At 45.3% G+C, this 19,273-nt stretch overlaps 1 pseudogene; it reads right to left on the reverse strand.

Moving 5' to 3' along the window:
- The window catches only part of LOC133361577 (zinc finger protein 91-like), a 31,253-nt pseudogene extending 12,602 nt beyond the window's left edge, over positions 1-18,651 (reverse strand).
- Positions 18,652-19,273: the final 622 nt, after the last annotated feature.

Here is a 19,273-nt window from a genome sequence, read left to right on the forward strand (position 1 = left end):
GTATTCCAAATCAACTAAAAATTAAACTATTGAAATAAACATTGGGAAACCGTGTCTCATGCTTTTGGTTACAGGCCTACCCAACACTTATGGTCACACATGCTGTCTGCTTCTACTCGACCTTGTCCGAAAAGTCCTCCCAAAACTCCACATCCACAAATGGATGTGATTTGTCTCGGGCTCCATTAGTGACCTGGAAGTCAAACCCTAGAGCCTTCACAGGTCACCTTCACGAATGGTGACGTTTCCCAGCTGCCCTCTTTATTGGGTCCTTGCATCACAAACGATGGGCTTATGGAACTTCAAATTTCACACGTCAATCTCAGACTCTGCTCCTTGTAGACCTCCTTACACGTGTTTCAGTTTCAAGACAATTCAAAAGGCCTTCCAATTGTACATTAAGTGGTTTTTAATGTGTGTTCCCTGGCAGTTGTGAAGATTTGATTACTGTGTAAATGCATTCCAAGACAGTGCAGTCGTTAGATTCCGTGGAGACGAGTTCTGCTCTTGGTGACATCACAAGCCAGAGAGAGGGGGAGGCCCTGAAGTAACCCACTCGTTAATTTGAGGTGACGTCTTCAGAAGGAGCGTCTACATATTTAGGTAAACATGTGGTAAACAAGGTGGGATATCAATGCAGACAGATATATCTAAAGTTTTATTTAAATAGAATTTAAAATTCAATAAAACCTAGGCTAGAATACAAATCTGTAACAAAAATCCACGATGCCTTCAAATGTGCTCTTTAAAGTACCTCCTTGAGAAAAAACAGATCGGCAGACATCTTTCATTCAACGTTCTCTACACGAAACAAAGGAATGTTTTACACAAACTATAAATACCACGGCCTTTTAGGAATGCATGTGTAATGGGTTCCGGAGACACTTGTAGAGGTATCTTCTTTATTACAATACAACACTCCAACAGTCCTGATACTCTGTTACAGCCTAGATACACTACTCTGGCTACGCTCTGGGGTCCTCCGGCTGCAATTACCCTAGGGGAGGCTAATTGACCCGACCCAGCCAAGGTGCGGGTCTGGACTCTGGCTTCCTCGGAACTCGCCCTTACAAGGACGTAAAGCCGGGAGTCCCAGAGTCCCACCACTGGCCCTCACAACGTCCCGGCCCATACAAGGACAAGCGGGACGAGGGGGTCCAGGGTACTAAGCTGGCTGATCTTGGGTCTTGAGCTGCAACTGGCCCCGATCGGCCAGGGAGCTGCCCTTTTATGCCTCGTCCCCAACGAACGAGGGGTGGGGTTGTGTGCGCCCCCAGATATCCCACAGAGCACGCACAACCCCCCCCCCGTTGGTGGCGCCAAAGGGCTCAACTGTTTGGGGTGCCTGGGATCCTAGCGCCTCGCGCCGAGGGCTTATCTGCCTAGGATCCTAGAGCCCCCAGCAGCCCCCCTTTCTTATGGCACTACATATGTGTTCAGTACAAGCCACCTGTGGACTGGTTTTGGTGTACAATGTCTCAACAGTCCGGCTTGCTTCAACTGATGTTCATCGGCAAGGTCCATTTCAAGTCTCAGTTCGACAAAATGTATACGTAACACAAAATGATAATTAGTGTTCTTGTGGAGAATGTATCTCCTATACGTAACTTATAAGTGGCATACCTTAACTGATGAATGATCCGACTATGCTCCCGATTTCAAAGACAATGAGTTGCCCCAGTCAGATGCGTCCTGATTCACAAAAATACCCTTTGACTCGTATCACAAAAATAACAGCTCTCACGTGAGTTTTTGTACAGGTTACCACCAAAACAGATACTTTGTCCTGACAGCACATATTCCATGTTTGACATTAATACACAAAATGTTGTATGTACGTACAAAATCAGACGGGTATTCTTTCAATTATGATTCAAAATAATCAAAGGGCACATTGGCAACATTGTATTACTATACTGAAATGTACTGCGTCACGTTGCAACGTATTTACAAGTTGATCTCTGCCGAGATGAGGCCTATATGTGCAGCACTCTCAGAGGGAAGCCAAGTAGTAGAACATTCTCTATTTATTGCAGAGGTTCAAGGTTCAAATCCGACTGGCATATCAATCATCTCCCCCGACTTACAAACTCATATCCACGTGGCACACAGGGGCAGATGCCCATAATGGGCACCCATCGAGTGTCTAAGATGAGATATGATACAAAACACTTGAGTCACTCCTGGTTAGAGATCGCCCCAACCCACAGGTTCACAAATACTGGCCACGCTTACACTGCAGTTTGAACCTAGAAATTGAGTGTTCAACTTCACATTATATTCATTAGAAAGGCCTGTGACAAAGGTGCATCCATTGGAGCTTAATTGTCTGAAGCTTGCACATCTACCTGGTCTCCATTTGACTTTGTATTGTCTAAGAAGTCCACCCACACCTCCACATCCACAAACTCATGGGAGTTGCCTCGCTCTGCCTCACAGTCAGAATTTAGTTCCTGTTTCACACTGCCTCCATCTATGTGAAGGTCCGATTTTGGAGTTGAATAATCTTCAAATTTAACCTTCACTTCTACGCTCTTCACTGTTACTTCTTCACATTTCACTTTCGCCTCTTCATATTTCACCTTGATACCTTTCAAAGTGTCCAGGCTGGGATTGTCTTCTGGTTCTTGTTTCATGAACAATGGGGTCATTGCAGCACTTTGACTTTCACAAGCTGATTTCAGATTACACTCCTTGTGGATTTTCTGATGCTTGTGTGTTCTCTGGTGTTTTTTAAGATTTGATGACTGTGCAAACGCTTTCCCACAAACACTGCACTTGAAGAGTTTCTCTCCTGTGTGTGTTCTCTGGTGTTGTTTAAGAGTAGATGAATCTAAAAATGTCTTCCCACACACACTGCACTTGAAGGGTTTATCTCCTGTGTGTGTTCTCTGGTGTCGTCGAAGAGCAGATGAATCTGAAAACGCCTTCTCACACACACTGCACTTGAAGGGTTTATCTCCTGTGTGTGTTCTCTGGTGTCGTCGAAGAGCAGATGAATCTGAAAACGCCTTCTCACACACACTGCACTTGAAGGGTTTATCTCCTGTGTGTATTCTCTGGTGGGTCTGAAGAGTTGATGACTTTGAAAATGCCTTCTCACACACAGTGCACTTGAAGGGTTTCTCTCCTGTGTGTGTTCTCTGGTGTCTTTGAAGATGTGATGACTCTGCAAACACCTTCCCACACACAATGCACTTGAAATGTTTCTCTCCTGTGTGTGTTCTCTGGTGTCTTTGAAGATGTGGTGACTGTGCAAACGCCTTCTCACACACAGTGCACTTGAAAGGTTTCTTTCCTGTGTGTGTTCTCTGGTGTTGTTTAAGAGTAGATGAATAAAAAAATGCCTTCCCACACACACTGCACTTGAAGGGCTTATCTCCTGTGTGTGTTCTCTGGTGGGTCTTAAGATTTGATGACTGTGCAAACGCCTTCTCACACACAGTGCACTTAAAAGGTTTCTCTCCTGTGTGTGTTCTCTGGTGGATCTTAAGATTTGATGACAATGCAAACGCCTTCCCACACAGAGTGCACTTAAAAGATTTCTCTCTTGTGTGTGTTCTCTGGTGTGATTTAAGAATGGATGACCGTGCAAACACCTTTTTACACACACTGCACTTAAAAGGTTTCTCTCCTGTGTGTGTTCTCTGGTGCTGTGTCAAGTTTCCAGTACGATCCATGCTGTTTGCATTCTGGTCGCATTGTTTCTTTCTTGTACCGAGCTGCGCTGAGTGCCTTTGCTCCATCAGACCAACTCTGCAGAGCGAGCATCATCTGCAGACAGAAAAACATATCCACACCATCTCCGTGAGTATTGAGGCACAGAGGAATGCATATATACAGTCACACATGACTTACACATCTATACATATTCATATTTTCATGAAATAGTGAAAGAGATTCCCTAATTCATCACACGGGCTGCTAAGGCACACAATGAGAGGGCAAATGGTCATAAATATGACTCGACACCCAAGTGTCTTCAAAATGAATATTTACCAAAAACTCCAAGCACACAATTTCGGTTGTCTAGCTATGACAGGAATATTTATTTAAGAAAAATTAGCTAACATAGCAAAGGCTGTTGATACTATTTGTATTATGCAGAAATGTATAAATTAATGTTCATTTGCAACTTAAAGGTCTGAAGCCAGGCTCAGATGAGCTTGAATGCGAGGATGAACAGATCTAACTTAAGCTGCATATGTGCATTGTTAATTTCCTGACTGTTTCCATTCTTATAAAATCTTGTTCTGTACCTGTTGAATTCCATGACGAAATGGGGCCTTGCATATGTTCTACAAAAAGATCACCTCCCTGGGAAAATCTTGACTTAAAACTTTTGTGATAGTGGGAATTCATATTCTTTGGTTATTTCGGTAAAGTCACGTAGATATAAAATAATAATACAAATAAAGTGAATAGAAGAAAAAAAACGACTAATGTAGACTGTAGCCTGGTTCTTAACCTCGGTGAGCATACTGGCAGTCTATAATGTAGAAAATGTAGCCTGGTTCTTAACCTCAGTGAGTGTATTGGCAGTCTATAATGTAGACTATTGCCTGTTTTATTGACAAGACCTTTGCAATGGACTAGACCTTGGCGATGGACACTCACAGCTTTGTATGTAAAAAAGTCCAGGCAGCTTCCACATAGTGTTACAGAGTCTAATGAAAAAATGCTGCTAGACTAATTTGAAGTGACACTTTGGATGCCAAATAAGGTCATGAACACATTAACCAGGTATAGGAGCTCCTCCACCACGTGTAGAACGACCTGATTATTCATGGAGAGCTGAGCAGGTGCAGTGTTGTATGACATTAAATTCCCAGGGAGGTATTCTTTGGGTCTTTCGGTAAAGTCACGTCACTTAACCGAAAGACCCAAAGAATATGAATTCCTGCAGTTACGAAAGCTTTAAGTCAAGATTTTCCCAGGGAGGTGATCTTTTTGTAGAACATATGCAGGGCCCCATTTCGTCATGGAATTCTCCAGGTATAGAACACGATTCTCCAACTCAATATCATTGAGTAGCCATGGCCAGATCATCAACATGCGTAACATGGTTGACCAGCAGCGGACGATCCCTTGACTATAACCAGGCATCGATTAGCGTATCATTGTTACTGTATGAAATGCAATTTTGTATAGGGCCATTGTGAGCTTCTCAAAATACATAATTATACTTAAGCATTACCTAAATAATGGGGTTAGGTAAACGGCAACTAAAATAAACATCACAATTGAAATAAGTACTGTACTGTATTCCAAATAAGGAATCATGTGTGCATTACCCACAATACTTGTGGTCAGAAAGCAAACAAAAACACTCTGCTAGAAAATGCATGGTCTGCTGCTGAGGCAGACCGTTGTAAAAGGTTTGAAATGGGTGTAGCCCAAGGATCATAAGGAAGTGGCCGGGGCTAGTGATGTTAATGTAATAAATTAGCATGTTAATGTGAAATCGAAGAGTAGTGCAATCCAAAGCGGCCTCCCTACAAGACAGAGAAGGAGCGAGGCTCTACCTGGGTAAACAACAACTACCACCACGACAACAATAACCACGATGTGAACTTCTCACTTCAGATCTCAGTGAGCGGACACTAAAATAAATCACGCTTGCTAACACAGAGCGTACGCCTGGGATACACTGCCGAGATCATCGATGACCTCGCCGCCGAGAAAGTTCAGCAGTATCTGACAAGCACAACCTGGTGGCAGCCAGATGCGAACTGCCCATATCCCCCATGTAACACCCTTGCCGAGCACGCGCACGTGTGTGAGAGATTTGCTCGCGAGCGTGCGCAGTTCTGACGGCTGGAACAGGAGCACACCATTGCAAGTCTTCTTCCAGAGGAGAAGCTCGCGAGAACGGTGAGGGGGGGGGGGACGAGGGAGCCTCCAGGACCCCGTGAGACAATCCCAGGATGGGTGGCAGGGATACAGACCGGCATAGGAGATCACAGGCCATGTAACCCAAGTACGTGAGGAGGTAACCCAAGTATGTGGGGAGGTGACCCAAGTACACCTGAATGTTACCAAGCTGCAGTCTACAGCGGAGATAGTCCAGTCCGAGGTGGGAGGGCTACGCTCCATGGTCGGGGGGCTAACCAGGCGAGTATCTCAATAAGAGGCAGAACTCGAACAAATGCGCACTGGGAAGGTAAGGGGGAGTGGGCAAGGGGCCTCTTATGGAGCCACTGCCCTTCCCCGTACGTGCTATCTATGCGACCAATGGGGGCATCTCGTGAGAGACAGTCCCAAGATCGCCCGCGCGAGAGAAGCACCAGGGTTAAACACCAAGGCCTCCCTAAAGAGGGGACCACAGAGGGGTGCAATCCACGTGGTCCCAACACAAATAAACTGTCATGATAATGGTAACGAATGACCCCCACGCAGATATTGACAACAACACCCCAGAATGCGGCGACTGCGGGTGACTGGCTGCGGGAGCTGGTGGCAGGAATAATGGGGGCCACGTGGCTCGTGGAAGGGCAGGTGAACAGGCGGCAAACCCGGATTCTGCTGGACGCGTGGGGCGGTAATGTCACTCATGAGTGCAACACATTGCAGCGTGGTCGGGGTTGAAGTGGGCCGCCGACAGGCCCCGGATCGTGCGCTGCACACTGCAAGTGGAAGTGGGATGGGACTGCTGGGGAGGGTCACCCTTAAGGGTCGCCTCGGACACCAGGTGAGTAACCAGGAGTTATACGTGTCGAGCGTGTTATGTCACGAGTGTATTGCTGGTACCGACCGCCTGGAAAAGTTGGGGCTCAACGTGCAGCCCCGCCGGCGATGCGCCACCGTGGAGGGCAGCGGGGAGCGGATTCCTTTCTTGGGACAAGAGCCGGGTTGCCCTCGCTTCGAGCCCGTGGCCGCTATCCTGGCGTCAGCCGTCACCGTCGGCATTGGTGTTCCACTGGGTTTTCCGTTTTTCTCCCAAACCTAAACTCAAAATATAGTTGGTGGTGGTCAAACAGTCCAATGCAGGACCCTCCTGAAACATAATCTTTAACTGCTAAGTAAGAAATTAAATTGGAAAACCCTCAAACACAGTACACTATTTTTATTTTACCAGGTGAGGCCATCTGAGCTGCATAGCTCTTTTTCAGAATCGACCTGGACACAAATGATAGCTCAACTTAGTGGGTTAAAATATGGAAATGTATTGCAGCAAAATTCTCAAAATGAATGTTTCTAAAATGTGGAGAAAAATCAATGGCACAACAGGGAGAGAGAGAAAAAATAAAACATGTAAACTGCAATTATAAATGCGTCAGGGTTGGAATCGAACCCACGACATTCTGAATACCATGTGAGGTAGTTGACATCTTGCCACCCTAGTACAATATATCACACACAAACACATTACAGAGAATTCTAGATTTGAAGTTTTCGTGACTGCAAGGATTCATATTCTTAGGTTTTTTCGGTAAAGTCACGTAGGTAAAACATCAAAATTAATGAAAATAAAACAAAAATCACGACGTTTCGGAGGCAACACAAGTCTCCGTCATCAGGTGGGACCGTCACAGCCGAATTAGCTGCATCAAGTGAGGCAATGATTCAAGATGTAATCCCTTATAAGCAAGTTGAAGGGGTGGGGGAGAGGGGGGGAGCTCATCAGAATGTGGTAGCCAATGAATGGAAACGTATCGAGAGGGAGGGGGGCGGGGCTCAAAGACAGCACGGAGTGCTCAACACATTGGGCAGAGAGGGGGAGGGGAGGCCTGATACACATGATAGACAAAAGAACGAAAATGCCCATGTTTATACCAATGCGGGCTGAACAATGAAGAGAGTACTGTTAAAAAATAACTGGGAATGTTAACACTCGGTAAAGTAAAGTAAAATAGTGCCTGTCAGATAAGATGGTCCAAAAAGGTGTAATTAAGTCTTTTTTGCGTGGTTGATAACATCTTTCCAATGATTACTAAGTTTGTACCCATCATCACGGTTGAAATTATGTCTGTTTGTATATTTGTATGGCTTTGTGTACAAACCTTTGATGGTAGCCGGGAGGTTTGCAGAGAACCTTGGTCTCGGAAAAGACAATTTCATGAGAGCCCACCGAGTTGTAGCAATGATCGGCAACGGCAGAAGAATCAGTTCTGCCGTCTTTCAGATCTGACTTGTGCTTGCGGACACGATCAGAAACATGACGTTTCGTTTCTCCAATGTAGCAATCACCACAAATGTAACTCAATTTGTAGACTCCAGAATACTGTAAGTCAGGAACAACATCCTTCACAGATGGAATCAGATCACGGATTTTATGCACTGTACTGAATCGGACTTGGATCTTATGTTTGTTTAGAATTTTGGAGATCTTTTTGGTCACGCCTGCTATGTATGGTAACGTGATGGTTTTGGTCGGAGTTTCATGCGGCTGTTTCTGTGTGGTGGGAGAGACAGCTTGGCGGATAGTACGGTCAGAGTATCCGTTCATCCTGAGGGCCCGATGTACATGTCTTAATTCACCGGTCAGGTGGTGTTTGTCAGAAATGCCATGGGCTCTGTGGTATAGCGTTTTGATGAGAGAATTCTTTTGAGATGGGTGGTGGTGGGAATCCGGTTTCAAGTAGGAATCTGTGTGGGTGGCTTTCCTGTAGACAGAATGTCCCAAGGATCCGTCAGGCCTCCTCTCAAACAGAATATCCAAGAATGGTAGTTTACCGTCTTTCTCCACTTCCATGGTGAATCTGATGGATGGGTGTCTAGAATTGATGTGGTCCAAGAAGTGGTTCAATGCTGGGAGGCCATGTGGCCAGATGACAAAAGTGTAATCCACATACCTCTTCCACAGGGAAGGACGCAGGGTGGATGTCTGGATGGCGTCTGATTCAAACTTTTCCATGAACATGTTGGCTATAACTGGTGACAAAGGGGAGCCCATAGGGGTACCCTCATTCTGTTTGTAGAAGGTGCCATTCCAGGTAAAATAGGTGTTGGTGAGGCAATGTCTAACCAGCGCAGGTGCATCAGAATTCAATCCATGTTGGACTAAGTCCTCAATTATTGTTAAGGTGTCCGGTACTGGGACTTTGGTAAACAAAGATACTACATCAAAGCTGACGAGGATGTCATCAGGTGATAGTACCATGTCCTTAACCATAGAGACTAATTGGGTTGAGTTGAGTACTGCCGAAGAGGTCTTGCCTGTGAAGGGGAGCAGAGTATCTGATAGAAAACGGGCTAGTTTGTACGTAGGAGAGTTATCGTCGACACAATGGGTCGTAGCGGGGTGCCTTCCTTATGGATTTTGGGAAGACCATAGAGTCTGGGAGGTCTTGCCGCCGATGGTTTTAGAGAGGGACGTTTGCTTGGTTCGATTAGGGAAGTCGAACTCGTGATGATACTGTTGGTTTTCGTCGTTAGGCTTTTAGTGGGATCGTTTTTAATTTTGGAGTAACTCCCATCATTAAGAAGGTCCAGGATTTTGTTGTTGTATGAATCTTTATCCATGATGACCGTGGCATTGCCCTTGTCTGCCGAGAGGATGACTATATCATCTCTCTTTTTTAGGTCCGCGAGTTCAGAGCGTTCATTTTTGCTGATGTTACTAGTGGGTTTCTTAGCATTCTTAAGAATAGTAGCTATTTCAGCTCTTGCTACATCCACATGGATGTGTCCTATGCCTCTGAGGGCTACATCAATCTGAGAAATCATATCCTCTACTGGTATATATTTAGGGGTGACGGCGAAATTTAGTCCTTTGGCCAATACCGTTTTTAGAGTGTCAGAAATTGGGATGTTACTCTGATTAATCACGGTCTTGTTAACATCCAGCTTTGCGATGTGTGGCTCTAATTTCTTCTTAGATAGGTTGAATTTAGAAATCAGCTAACCTGATTTGGGAGTTACTCCAAAATAAAAAACGATCCCACTAAAAGCCTAACGACAAAAACCAACAGTATCATCACGAGTTCGACTTCCCTAATCGAACCAAGCAAACGTCCCTCTCTAAAACCATCGGCGGCAAAACCTCCCAGACTCTATGGTCTTCCCAAAATCCATAAGGAAGGCACCCCGCTACGACCCATTGTGTCGACGATAAACTCTCCTACGTACAAACTAGCCCGTTTCTATCAGATACTCTGCTCCCCTTCACAGGCAAGACCTCTTCGGCAGTACTCAACTCAACCCAATTAGTCTCTATGGTTAAGGACATGGTACTATCTCCTGATGACATCCTCGTCAGCTTTGATGTAGTATCTTTGTTTACCAAAGTCCCAGTACCAGACACCCTAACAATAATTGAGGACTTAGTCCAACATGGATTGAATTCTGATGCACCTGCGCTGGTTAGGCATTGCCTCACCAACACCTATTTTACCTGGAATGGCACCTTCTACAAACAGAATGAGGGTACCCCTATGGGCTCCCCTTTGTCACCAGTTATAGCCAACATGTTCATGGAAAAGTTTGAATCAGACGCCATCCAGACATCCACCCTGCGTCCTTCCATGTGGAAGAGGTATGTGGATGACACTTTTGTCATCTGGCCACATGGCCTCCCAGCATTGAACCACTTCTTGGACCACATCAATTCTAGACACCCATCCATCAGATTCACCATGGAAGTGGAGAAAGACGGTAAACTACCATTCTTGGATATTCTGTTTGAGAGGAGGCCTGACGGATCCTTGGGACATTCTGTCTACAGGAAAGCCACCCACACAGATTCCTACTTGAAACCGGATTCCCATCACCACCCATCTCAAAAGAATTCTCTCATCAAAACGCTATACCACAGAGCCCATGGCATTTCTGACAAACACCACCTGACCGGTGAATTAAGACATGTACATCGGGCCCTCAGGATGAACGGATACTCTGACCGTACTATCCGCCAAGCTGTCTCTCCCACCACACAGAAACAGCCACATGAAACTCCGACCAAAACCATCACGTTACCATACATAGCAGGCGTGACCAAAAAGATCTCCAAAATTCTAAACAAACATAAGATCCAAGTCCGATTCAGTACAGTGCATAAAATCCGTGATCTGATTCCATCTGTGAAGGATGTCGTTCCTGACTTACAGTATTCTGGAGTCTACAAATTGAGTTGCATTTGTGGTGATTGCTACATTGGAGAAACGAAACGTCATGTTTCTGATCGTGTCCGCAAGCACAAGTCAGATCTGAAACACGGCAGAACTGATTCTTCTGCCGTTGCCGATCATTGCTACAACTCGGTGGGCTCTCATGAAATTGTCTTTTCCGAGACCAAGGTTCTCTGCAAACCTCCCGGCTACCATCAAAGGTTTGTACACGAAGCCATACAAATATACAAACAGACAATTTCAACCGTGATGATGGGTACAAACTTAGTAATCATTGGAAAGATGTTATCAACCACGCAAAAAAGACTTAATTACACCTTTTTGGACCATCTTATCTGACAGGCACTATTTTACTTTACTTTACCGAGTGTTAACATTCCCAGTTATTTTTTAACAGTACTCTCTTCATTGTTCAGCCAGCATTGGTATAAACATGGGCATTTTCGTTCTTTTGTCTATCATATGTAACAGGCCTCCCCTCCCCCTCTCTGCCCAATGTGTTGAGCACTCCGTGCTGTCTTTGAGCCCCGCCCCCCTCTCTCCCAATACGTTTCCATTCATTGGCTACCACATTCTGATGAGCTCCCCCCCTCTTCAACTTGCTTATAAGGGATTACATCTTGAATCATTGCCTCACTTGATGTAGCTAATTCGGCTGTGACGGTCCCACCTGATGACGGAGACTTGTGTTGCCTCCGAAACGTCGTGATTTTTGTTTTATTTTCATTAATTTTGATGTTTTACCTACGTGACTTTACCGAAAAAACCTAAGAATATAAATTACAGTGAAACCTTGGATAAGCCACTTTTTTGTGAGCTGGTCGCTTCTGAAAACAAGTGCGGTATAGCAGCTGAAGTGGGCTTGACCTGGTAGGATAAAAAAATAAACTGTAGAAATAATTAAAAGAAACAAAGTTTCAAAGTAGTGAGCCAAATGAAGACAAATTAAACTTAAGCAGAGAATTAAAGCAAATGCAATCAGGCGAGGGCAGGAGGCAAGGCCCCGCATGGCTAGGCCCCGCGTTGTAATGTTCCAACCTGGACATGGATTCCATACTCGCTGCTACTCAATTGATATCCCTACGAGAGACGGAGCGAGGCTCTACCTGGGTAAACAACAAAAACCACCACAACAACAACAACCACCACAACAACAACCACCACGATGTCAACTTCTCCCCTCGGATCTCAGTGAGCGCGCGCGCGGTGCAGCAGCTTCCGGATATATCGTGACGTCACGCGGCAGCAGGAGGTGACATGACGTCCCTAGCGGGGTTCATCACACACTCCCCTCCCACAACAAGCAGCGGTGTAATTGAATAAATTATGTTAACAAGCCGGGCCCACGTGGGGTGATTGGGCTTGGTTGCTGAACCCGTCGCAATGAAATAAATTATGTTAATGAACCGCCAGTCAAACGCGCGGTGGAGGGGGTGGGATTGAATATCTTGGTGACATGACGTCACTAGCGTGGAACAGCTTTCCTTGGCGTCTCACGCCGACGAGTTAATGAGTGGTGACGTGACTGTGTGTGTATAAACTGTGTGTGTGCACTGTGTGTACAAACTGTGTGTGTACAAACTGTGTGTGTGTGTACACTGTGTGTGTACTCTGTGCGTGTACACTGTGTGCGTGTACGCTGTGTATACACTGTGTGCGTGTACACTGTGTGTGTACACTGTGTGTACACTGTGTGTACAAACTGTGTGTGTGTACACTGTGTGTGTGTACACTGTGTGTACAAACTGTGTGTGTGTACACTGTGTGTACAAACTGTGTGCGTGTACCCTGTGCGTGTACACTGTGTGTACAAACTGTGTGTTTGTGTACACTGTGTGTACAAACTGTGTGTGTGTGTACACTGTGTGTACACTGTGTGTGTACAAACTGTGTGCGTGTGTGTACACTGTGTGTTGGCACAGTCGGGGGTACAGATGGTGCATCGGCCAGCCAACTGAGTCAGTCGACCCATGGCACCTGGGTCTACCCCGTGCACATAGCCTGGCACAAGCGCCATGGTGACGTGACCGCCACTTAGTGGCGAATGGCGGTTGTTGTTATTGTTACTGTGTGTCCGGCAAAACAAGAGATGGCACCTCAGCCAGCCATCTCATTGAGTAGCCATTACCAGATCATCAGCAGATGCAACAGGGCTGACCAGCAGGGAAACAGGTCCCTGCGGGGTGGGCTGGTAGGAACGAACAAATGAATGGCTATAATAAAATGAAATGGCGGGGGTACGATACGAAGGGAGAGTTTGAGGCCTAGTTCTAGGCTTTAGGCCTAGCTGTAGGCTTTAGGCCGCTGTGAGTTAATTTTAAACTATCTCAGGTAATTATAAGGGAATGTTACACTTGTTTAGCCAGGAAAGCCTCACTGAGTCTAAAGGTTTTTGTAGGGTCCTGCCAAGTGTTTGCAGTAGGGGGCGATGTTGCTACACGTAATCGGACGGAGGGACGATATAATCTATTGTAGGCTGGTTCACTTCGTTCCTACCAGTATAATCCCTTAACTATAACCAGTCATCGATAAGCATATTATTTTTAACCGCGACGAATGCAATTTATTTATACGGCCATTGTGAGCTCCTCAAACTACATAATTATTGAACATGCTATGTAATGTGTAATAAACCCCGTTGAGACGTCGTCAATTGAGAATTCTTTATTCAGTTTCGTTCACAGCTTCCACCACATTCGTTCCTCCAGTTCCCTTGCTCCTTCACGCTGTTGGCTGACAGCGTGAGAGAGAGACTGCGGCGGCCCGCCACGTCGCAGGCTCCGGACCACGGCACCAGCCACGTGGCTTCTCCGCTCCTTTAAATCCCTGGCCCACGTGATGCCCCGCAGCCAATCCTCAGCCACACCCCTGGAACTTTCCCGAAGCTAATGTACGGCTCCAGGGCCACGCCCCTAACTCGACTCCCCATTAGTTGCGGGCTGAGGCCGGCAGAGCCCATCATTATTATCCAGGTGTAACCTCACATTACAAATGTAATGCATTGGGCCAGAGTGAATTTCTGTCACAAGCCGAGTTGAACAGGAAATGGTTCCAACTCCTGGTCACGCAGCTTAAAATGGGCCTGCCCAAAATCATAAAAATCCTCAACGAATGTGAGCAGAGGCAGAGACATCGAAATCAAGGAACCCAAAGCACCAAGCCTATTTAGGGTACCATAGGCCTGCTGTACTCGATCGACAGAAAATACAGCCGCCCCTTGAATATCGTAGGTTACGTTCTTGGAAAATGCCACGCGACAGCTAAAAACGCGATATTCAATACTTAACCCTTACCCAAGTAATGGCGTTAGGTAAACGTCAACTAAAATTTACATCACAATTGAAATACGTACTGTATTCCAAATCAACTAAAAATTAAACTATTGAAATAAACATTGGGAAACCGTGTCTCATGCTTTTGGTTACAGGCCTACCCAACACTTATGGTCACACATGCTGTCTGCTTCTACTCGACCTTGTCCGAAAAGTCCTCCCAAAACTCCACATCCACAAATGGATGTGATTTGTCTCGGGCTCCATTAGTGACCTGGAAGTCAAACCCTAGAGCCTTCACAGGTCACCTTCACGAATGGTGACGTTTCCCAGCTGCCCTCTTTATTGGGTCCTTGCATCACAAACGATCGGCTTATGGAACTTCAAATTTCACACGTCAATCTCAGACTCTGCTCCTTGAAGACCTCCTTACACGTGTTTCAGTTTCAAGACAATTCAAAAGGCCTTCCAATTGTACATTAAGTGGTTTTTAATGTGTGTTCCCTGGCAGTTGTGAAGATTTGATTACTGTGTAAATGCATTCCAAGACAGTGCAGTCGTTAGATTCCGTGGAGACGAGTTCTGCTCTTGGTGACATCACAAGCCAGAGAGAGGGGGAGGCCCTGACGTAACCCACTCGTTAATTTGAGGTGACGTCTTCAGAGGGAGCGTCTACATATTTAGGTAAACATGTGGTAAACAAGGTGGGATAGCAATGCAGACAGATATATCTAAAGTTTTATTTGAATAGAATTTAAAATTCAATAAAACCTAGGCTAGAATACAAATCTGTAACAAAAATCCACGATGCCTTCAAATGTGCTCTTTAAAGTACCTCCTTGAGAAAAAACAGATCGGCAGACATCTTTCATTCAACGTTCTCTACACGAAACAAAGGAATGTTTTACACAAACTATAAATACCACGGCCTTTTAGGAATGCATGTGTAATGGGTTCCGGAGACACTTGTAGAGGTATCTTCTTTATTACAATACAACACTCCAACAGTCCTGATACTCTGTTACAGCCTAGATACACTACTCTGGCTACGCTCTGGGGTCCTCCGGCTGCAATTACCCTAGGGGAGGCTAATTGACCCGACCCAGCCAAGGTGCGGGTCTGGACTCTGGCTTCCTCGGAACTCGCCCTTACAAGGACGTAGAGCCGGGAGTCCCAGAGTCCCACCACTGGCCCTCACAACGTCCCGGCCCATACAAGGACAAGCGGGACGAGGGGGTCCAGGGTACTAAGCTGGCTGATCTTGGGTCTTGAGCTGCAACTGGCCCCGATCGGCCAGGGAGCTGCCCTTTTATGCCTCGTCCCCAACGAACGAGGGGTGGGGTTGTGTGCGCCCCCAGATATCCCACAGAGCACGCACAGCCCCCCCGTTGGTGGCGCCAAAGGGCTCAACTGTTTGGGGTGCCTGGGATCCTAGCGCCTCGCGCCGAGGGCTTATCTGCCTAGGATCCTAGAGCCCCCAGCAGCCCCCCCTTTCTTATGGCACTACATATGTGTTCAGTACAAGCCACCTGTGGACTGGTTTTGGTGTACAATGTCTCAACAGTCCGGCTTGCTTCAACTGATGTTCATCGGCAAGGTCCATTTCAAGTCTCAGTTCGACAAAATGTATACGTAACACAAAATGATAATTAGTGTTCTTGTGGAGAATGTATCTCCTATACGTAACTTATAAGTGGCATACCTTAACTGATGAATGATCCGACTATGCTCCCGATTTCAAAGACAATGAGTTGCCCCAGTCAGATGCGTCCTGATTCACAAAAATACCCTTTGACTCGTATCACAAAAATAACAGCTCTCACGTGAGTTTTTGTACAGGTTACCACCAAAACAGATACTTTGTCCTGACAGCACATATTCCATGTTTGACATTAATACACAAAATGTTGTATGTACGTACAAAATCAGACGGGTATTCTTTCAATTATGATTCAAAATAATCAAAGGGCACATTGGCAACATTTTATTACTATACTGAAATGTACTGCGTCACGTTGCAACGTATTTACAAGTTGATCTCTGCCGAGATGAGGCCTATATGTGCAGCACTCTCAGAGGGAAGCCAAGTAGTAGTACATTCTCTATTTATTGCAGAGGTTCAAGGTTCAAATCCGACTGGCATATCAATCATCTCCCCCGACTTACAAACTCATATCCACGTGGCACACAGGGGCAGATGCCCATAATGGGCACCCATCGAGTGTCTAAGATGAGATATGATACAAAACACTTGAGTCACTCCTGGTTAGAGATCGCCCCAACCCACAGGTTCACAAATACTGGCCACGCTTACACTGCAGTTTGAACCTAGAAATTGAGTGTTCAACTTCACATTATATTCATTAGAAAGGCCTGTGACAAAGGTGCATCCATTGGAGCTTAATTGTCTGAAGCTTGCACATCTACCTGGTCTCCATTTGACTTTGTATTGTCTAAGAAGTCCACCCACACCTCCACATCCACAAATTCATGGGAGTTGCCTCGCTCTGCCTCACAGTCAGAATTTAGTTCCTGTTTCACACTGCCTCCATCTATGTGAAGGTCCGATTTTGGAGTTGAATAATCTTCAAATTTAACCTTCACTTCTACGCTCTTCACTGTTACTTCTTCACATTTCACTTTCGCCTCTTCATATTTCACCTTGATACCTTTCAAAGTGTCCAGGCTGGGATTGTCTTCTGGTTCTTGTTTCATGAACAATGGGGTCATTGCAGCACTTTGACTTTCACAAGCTGATTTCAGATTACACTTCTTGTGGATTTTCTGATGCTTGTGTGTTCTCTGGTGTTTTTTAAGATTTGATGACTGTGCAAACGCTTTCCCACAAACACTGCACTTGAAGAGTTTCTCTTCTGTGTGTGTTCTCTGGTGTTGTTTAAGAGTAGATGAATCTAAAAATGTCTTCCCACACACACTGCACTTGAAGGGTTTATCTCCTGTGTGTGTTCTCTGGTGTCGTCGAATAGCAGATGAATCTGAAATCGCCTTCTCACACACACTGCACTTGAAGGGTTTATCTCCTGTGTGTGTTCTCTGGTGTCGTCGAAGAGCAGATGAATCTGAAAACGCCTTCTCACACACACTGCACTTGAAGGGTTTATCTCCTGTGTGTATTCTCTGGTGGGTCTGAAGAGTTGATGACTGTGCAAACGCCTTCCCACACAGAGTGCACTTAAAAGGTTTCTCTCCTGTGTGTGTTTTCTGGTGGGTCTTAAGATTTGATGACATTGCAAACACCTTCCCACACAAAGTGCACTTAAAAGGTTTCTCTCCTGTGTGTGTTCTCTGGTGTTGTTTAAGAGTAGATGAATAAAAAAATGCCTTCCCACACACACTGCACTTGAAGGGGTTATCTCCTGTGTGTGTTCTCTGGTGGGTCTGAAGATATGACGACCTTGAAAATGCCTTCTCACACACAGTGCACTTGAAGGGTTTCTCTCCTGTGTGTGTTCTCTGGTGTCTTTGAAGATTTGATGACTCTGCAAACACCTTCCCACACACAATGCACTTGAAATGTTTCTCTCCTGTGTGTGTTCTCTGGTGTCTTTGAAGATGTGGTGACTGTGCAAACGCCTTCTCACACACAGTGCACTTGAAAGGTTTCTTTCCTGTGTGTGATCTCTGGTGTTGTTTAAGAGTAGATGAATAAAAAAATGCCTTCCCACACACACTGCACTTGAAGGGCTTATCTCCTGTGTGTGTTCTCTGGTGGGTCTTAAGATTTGATGACTGTGCAAACGCCTTCTCACACACAGTGCACTTAAAAGGTTTCTCTCCTGTGTGTGTTCTCTGGTGGATCTTAAGATTTGATGACAATGCAAACGCCTTCCCACACAGAGTGCACTTAAAATATTTCTCTCTTGTGTGTGTTCTCTGGTGTGATTTAAGAATGGATGACCGTGCAAACACCTTTTTACACACACTGCACTTAAAAGGTTTCTCTCCTGTGTGTGTTCTCTGGTGGGTCTGAAGAGTTGATGACTGTGCAAACGCCTTCCCACACACAGTGCACTTGAAGGGTTTCTCTCCTGTGTGTGTTCTCTGGTGCTGTGTCAAGTTTCCAGTACGATCCATGCTGTTTGCATTCTGGTCGCATTGTTTCCTTCTTGTACCGAGCTGCGCTGAGTGCCTTTGCTCCATCAGACCAACTCTGCAGAGCGAGCATCAGCTGCAGACAGAAAAACATATCCACACCATCTCCGTGAGTATTGAGGCACAGAGGAATGCATATATACAGTCACACATGACTTACACATCTATACATATTCATATTTTCATGAAATAGTGAAAGAGATTCCCTAATTCATCACACGGGCTGCTAAGGCACACAATGAGAGGGCAAATGGTTATAAATATGACTCGACACCCAAGTGTCTTCAAAATGAATATTTACCAAAAACTCCAAGCACACAATTTCGGTTGTCTAGCTATGACAGGAATATTTATTTAAGAAAAATTAGCTAACATAGCAAAGACTGTTGATACTATTTGTATTATGCAGAAATGTATAAATTAATGTTCATTTGCAACTTAAAGGTCTGAAGCCAGGCTCAGATGAGCTTGAATGCGAGGATGAACAGATCTAACTTAAGCTGCATATGTGCATTGTTAATTTCCTGACTGTTTCCATTCTTATAAAATCTTGTTCTGTACCTGTTGAATTCCATGACGAAATGGGGCCTTGCATATGTTCTACAAAAAGATCACCTCCCTGGGAAAATCTTGACTTAAAACTTTTGTGATAGCGGGAATTCATATTCTTTGGTTATTTCGGTAAAGTCACCACAGATGTGGTTCCAGACATACAGTACCCTGGCGTCTACAAACTAAGTTGCCTCTGTGGTAGCAGTTACATTGGAGAAACCAAACGACATGTCTCGGACCGCATCTGTGAACATAAGGCAGACCTGA

This window comes from Lethenteron reissneri, unplaced genomic scaffold (assembly GCF_015708825.2).
Source record: "Lethenteron reissneri isolate LAM-NWPU_2019-01 unplaced genomic scaffold, ASM1570882v1 scaffold_115, whole genome shotgun sequence".
NCBI classification, from domain to species: domain Eukaryota; kingdom Metazoa; phylum Chordata; class Hyperoartia; order Petromyzontiformes; family Petromyzontidae; genus Lethenteron; species Lethenteron reissneri.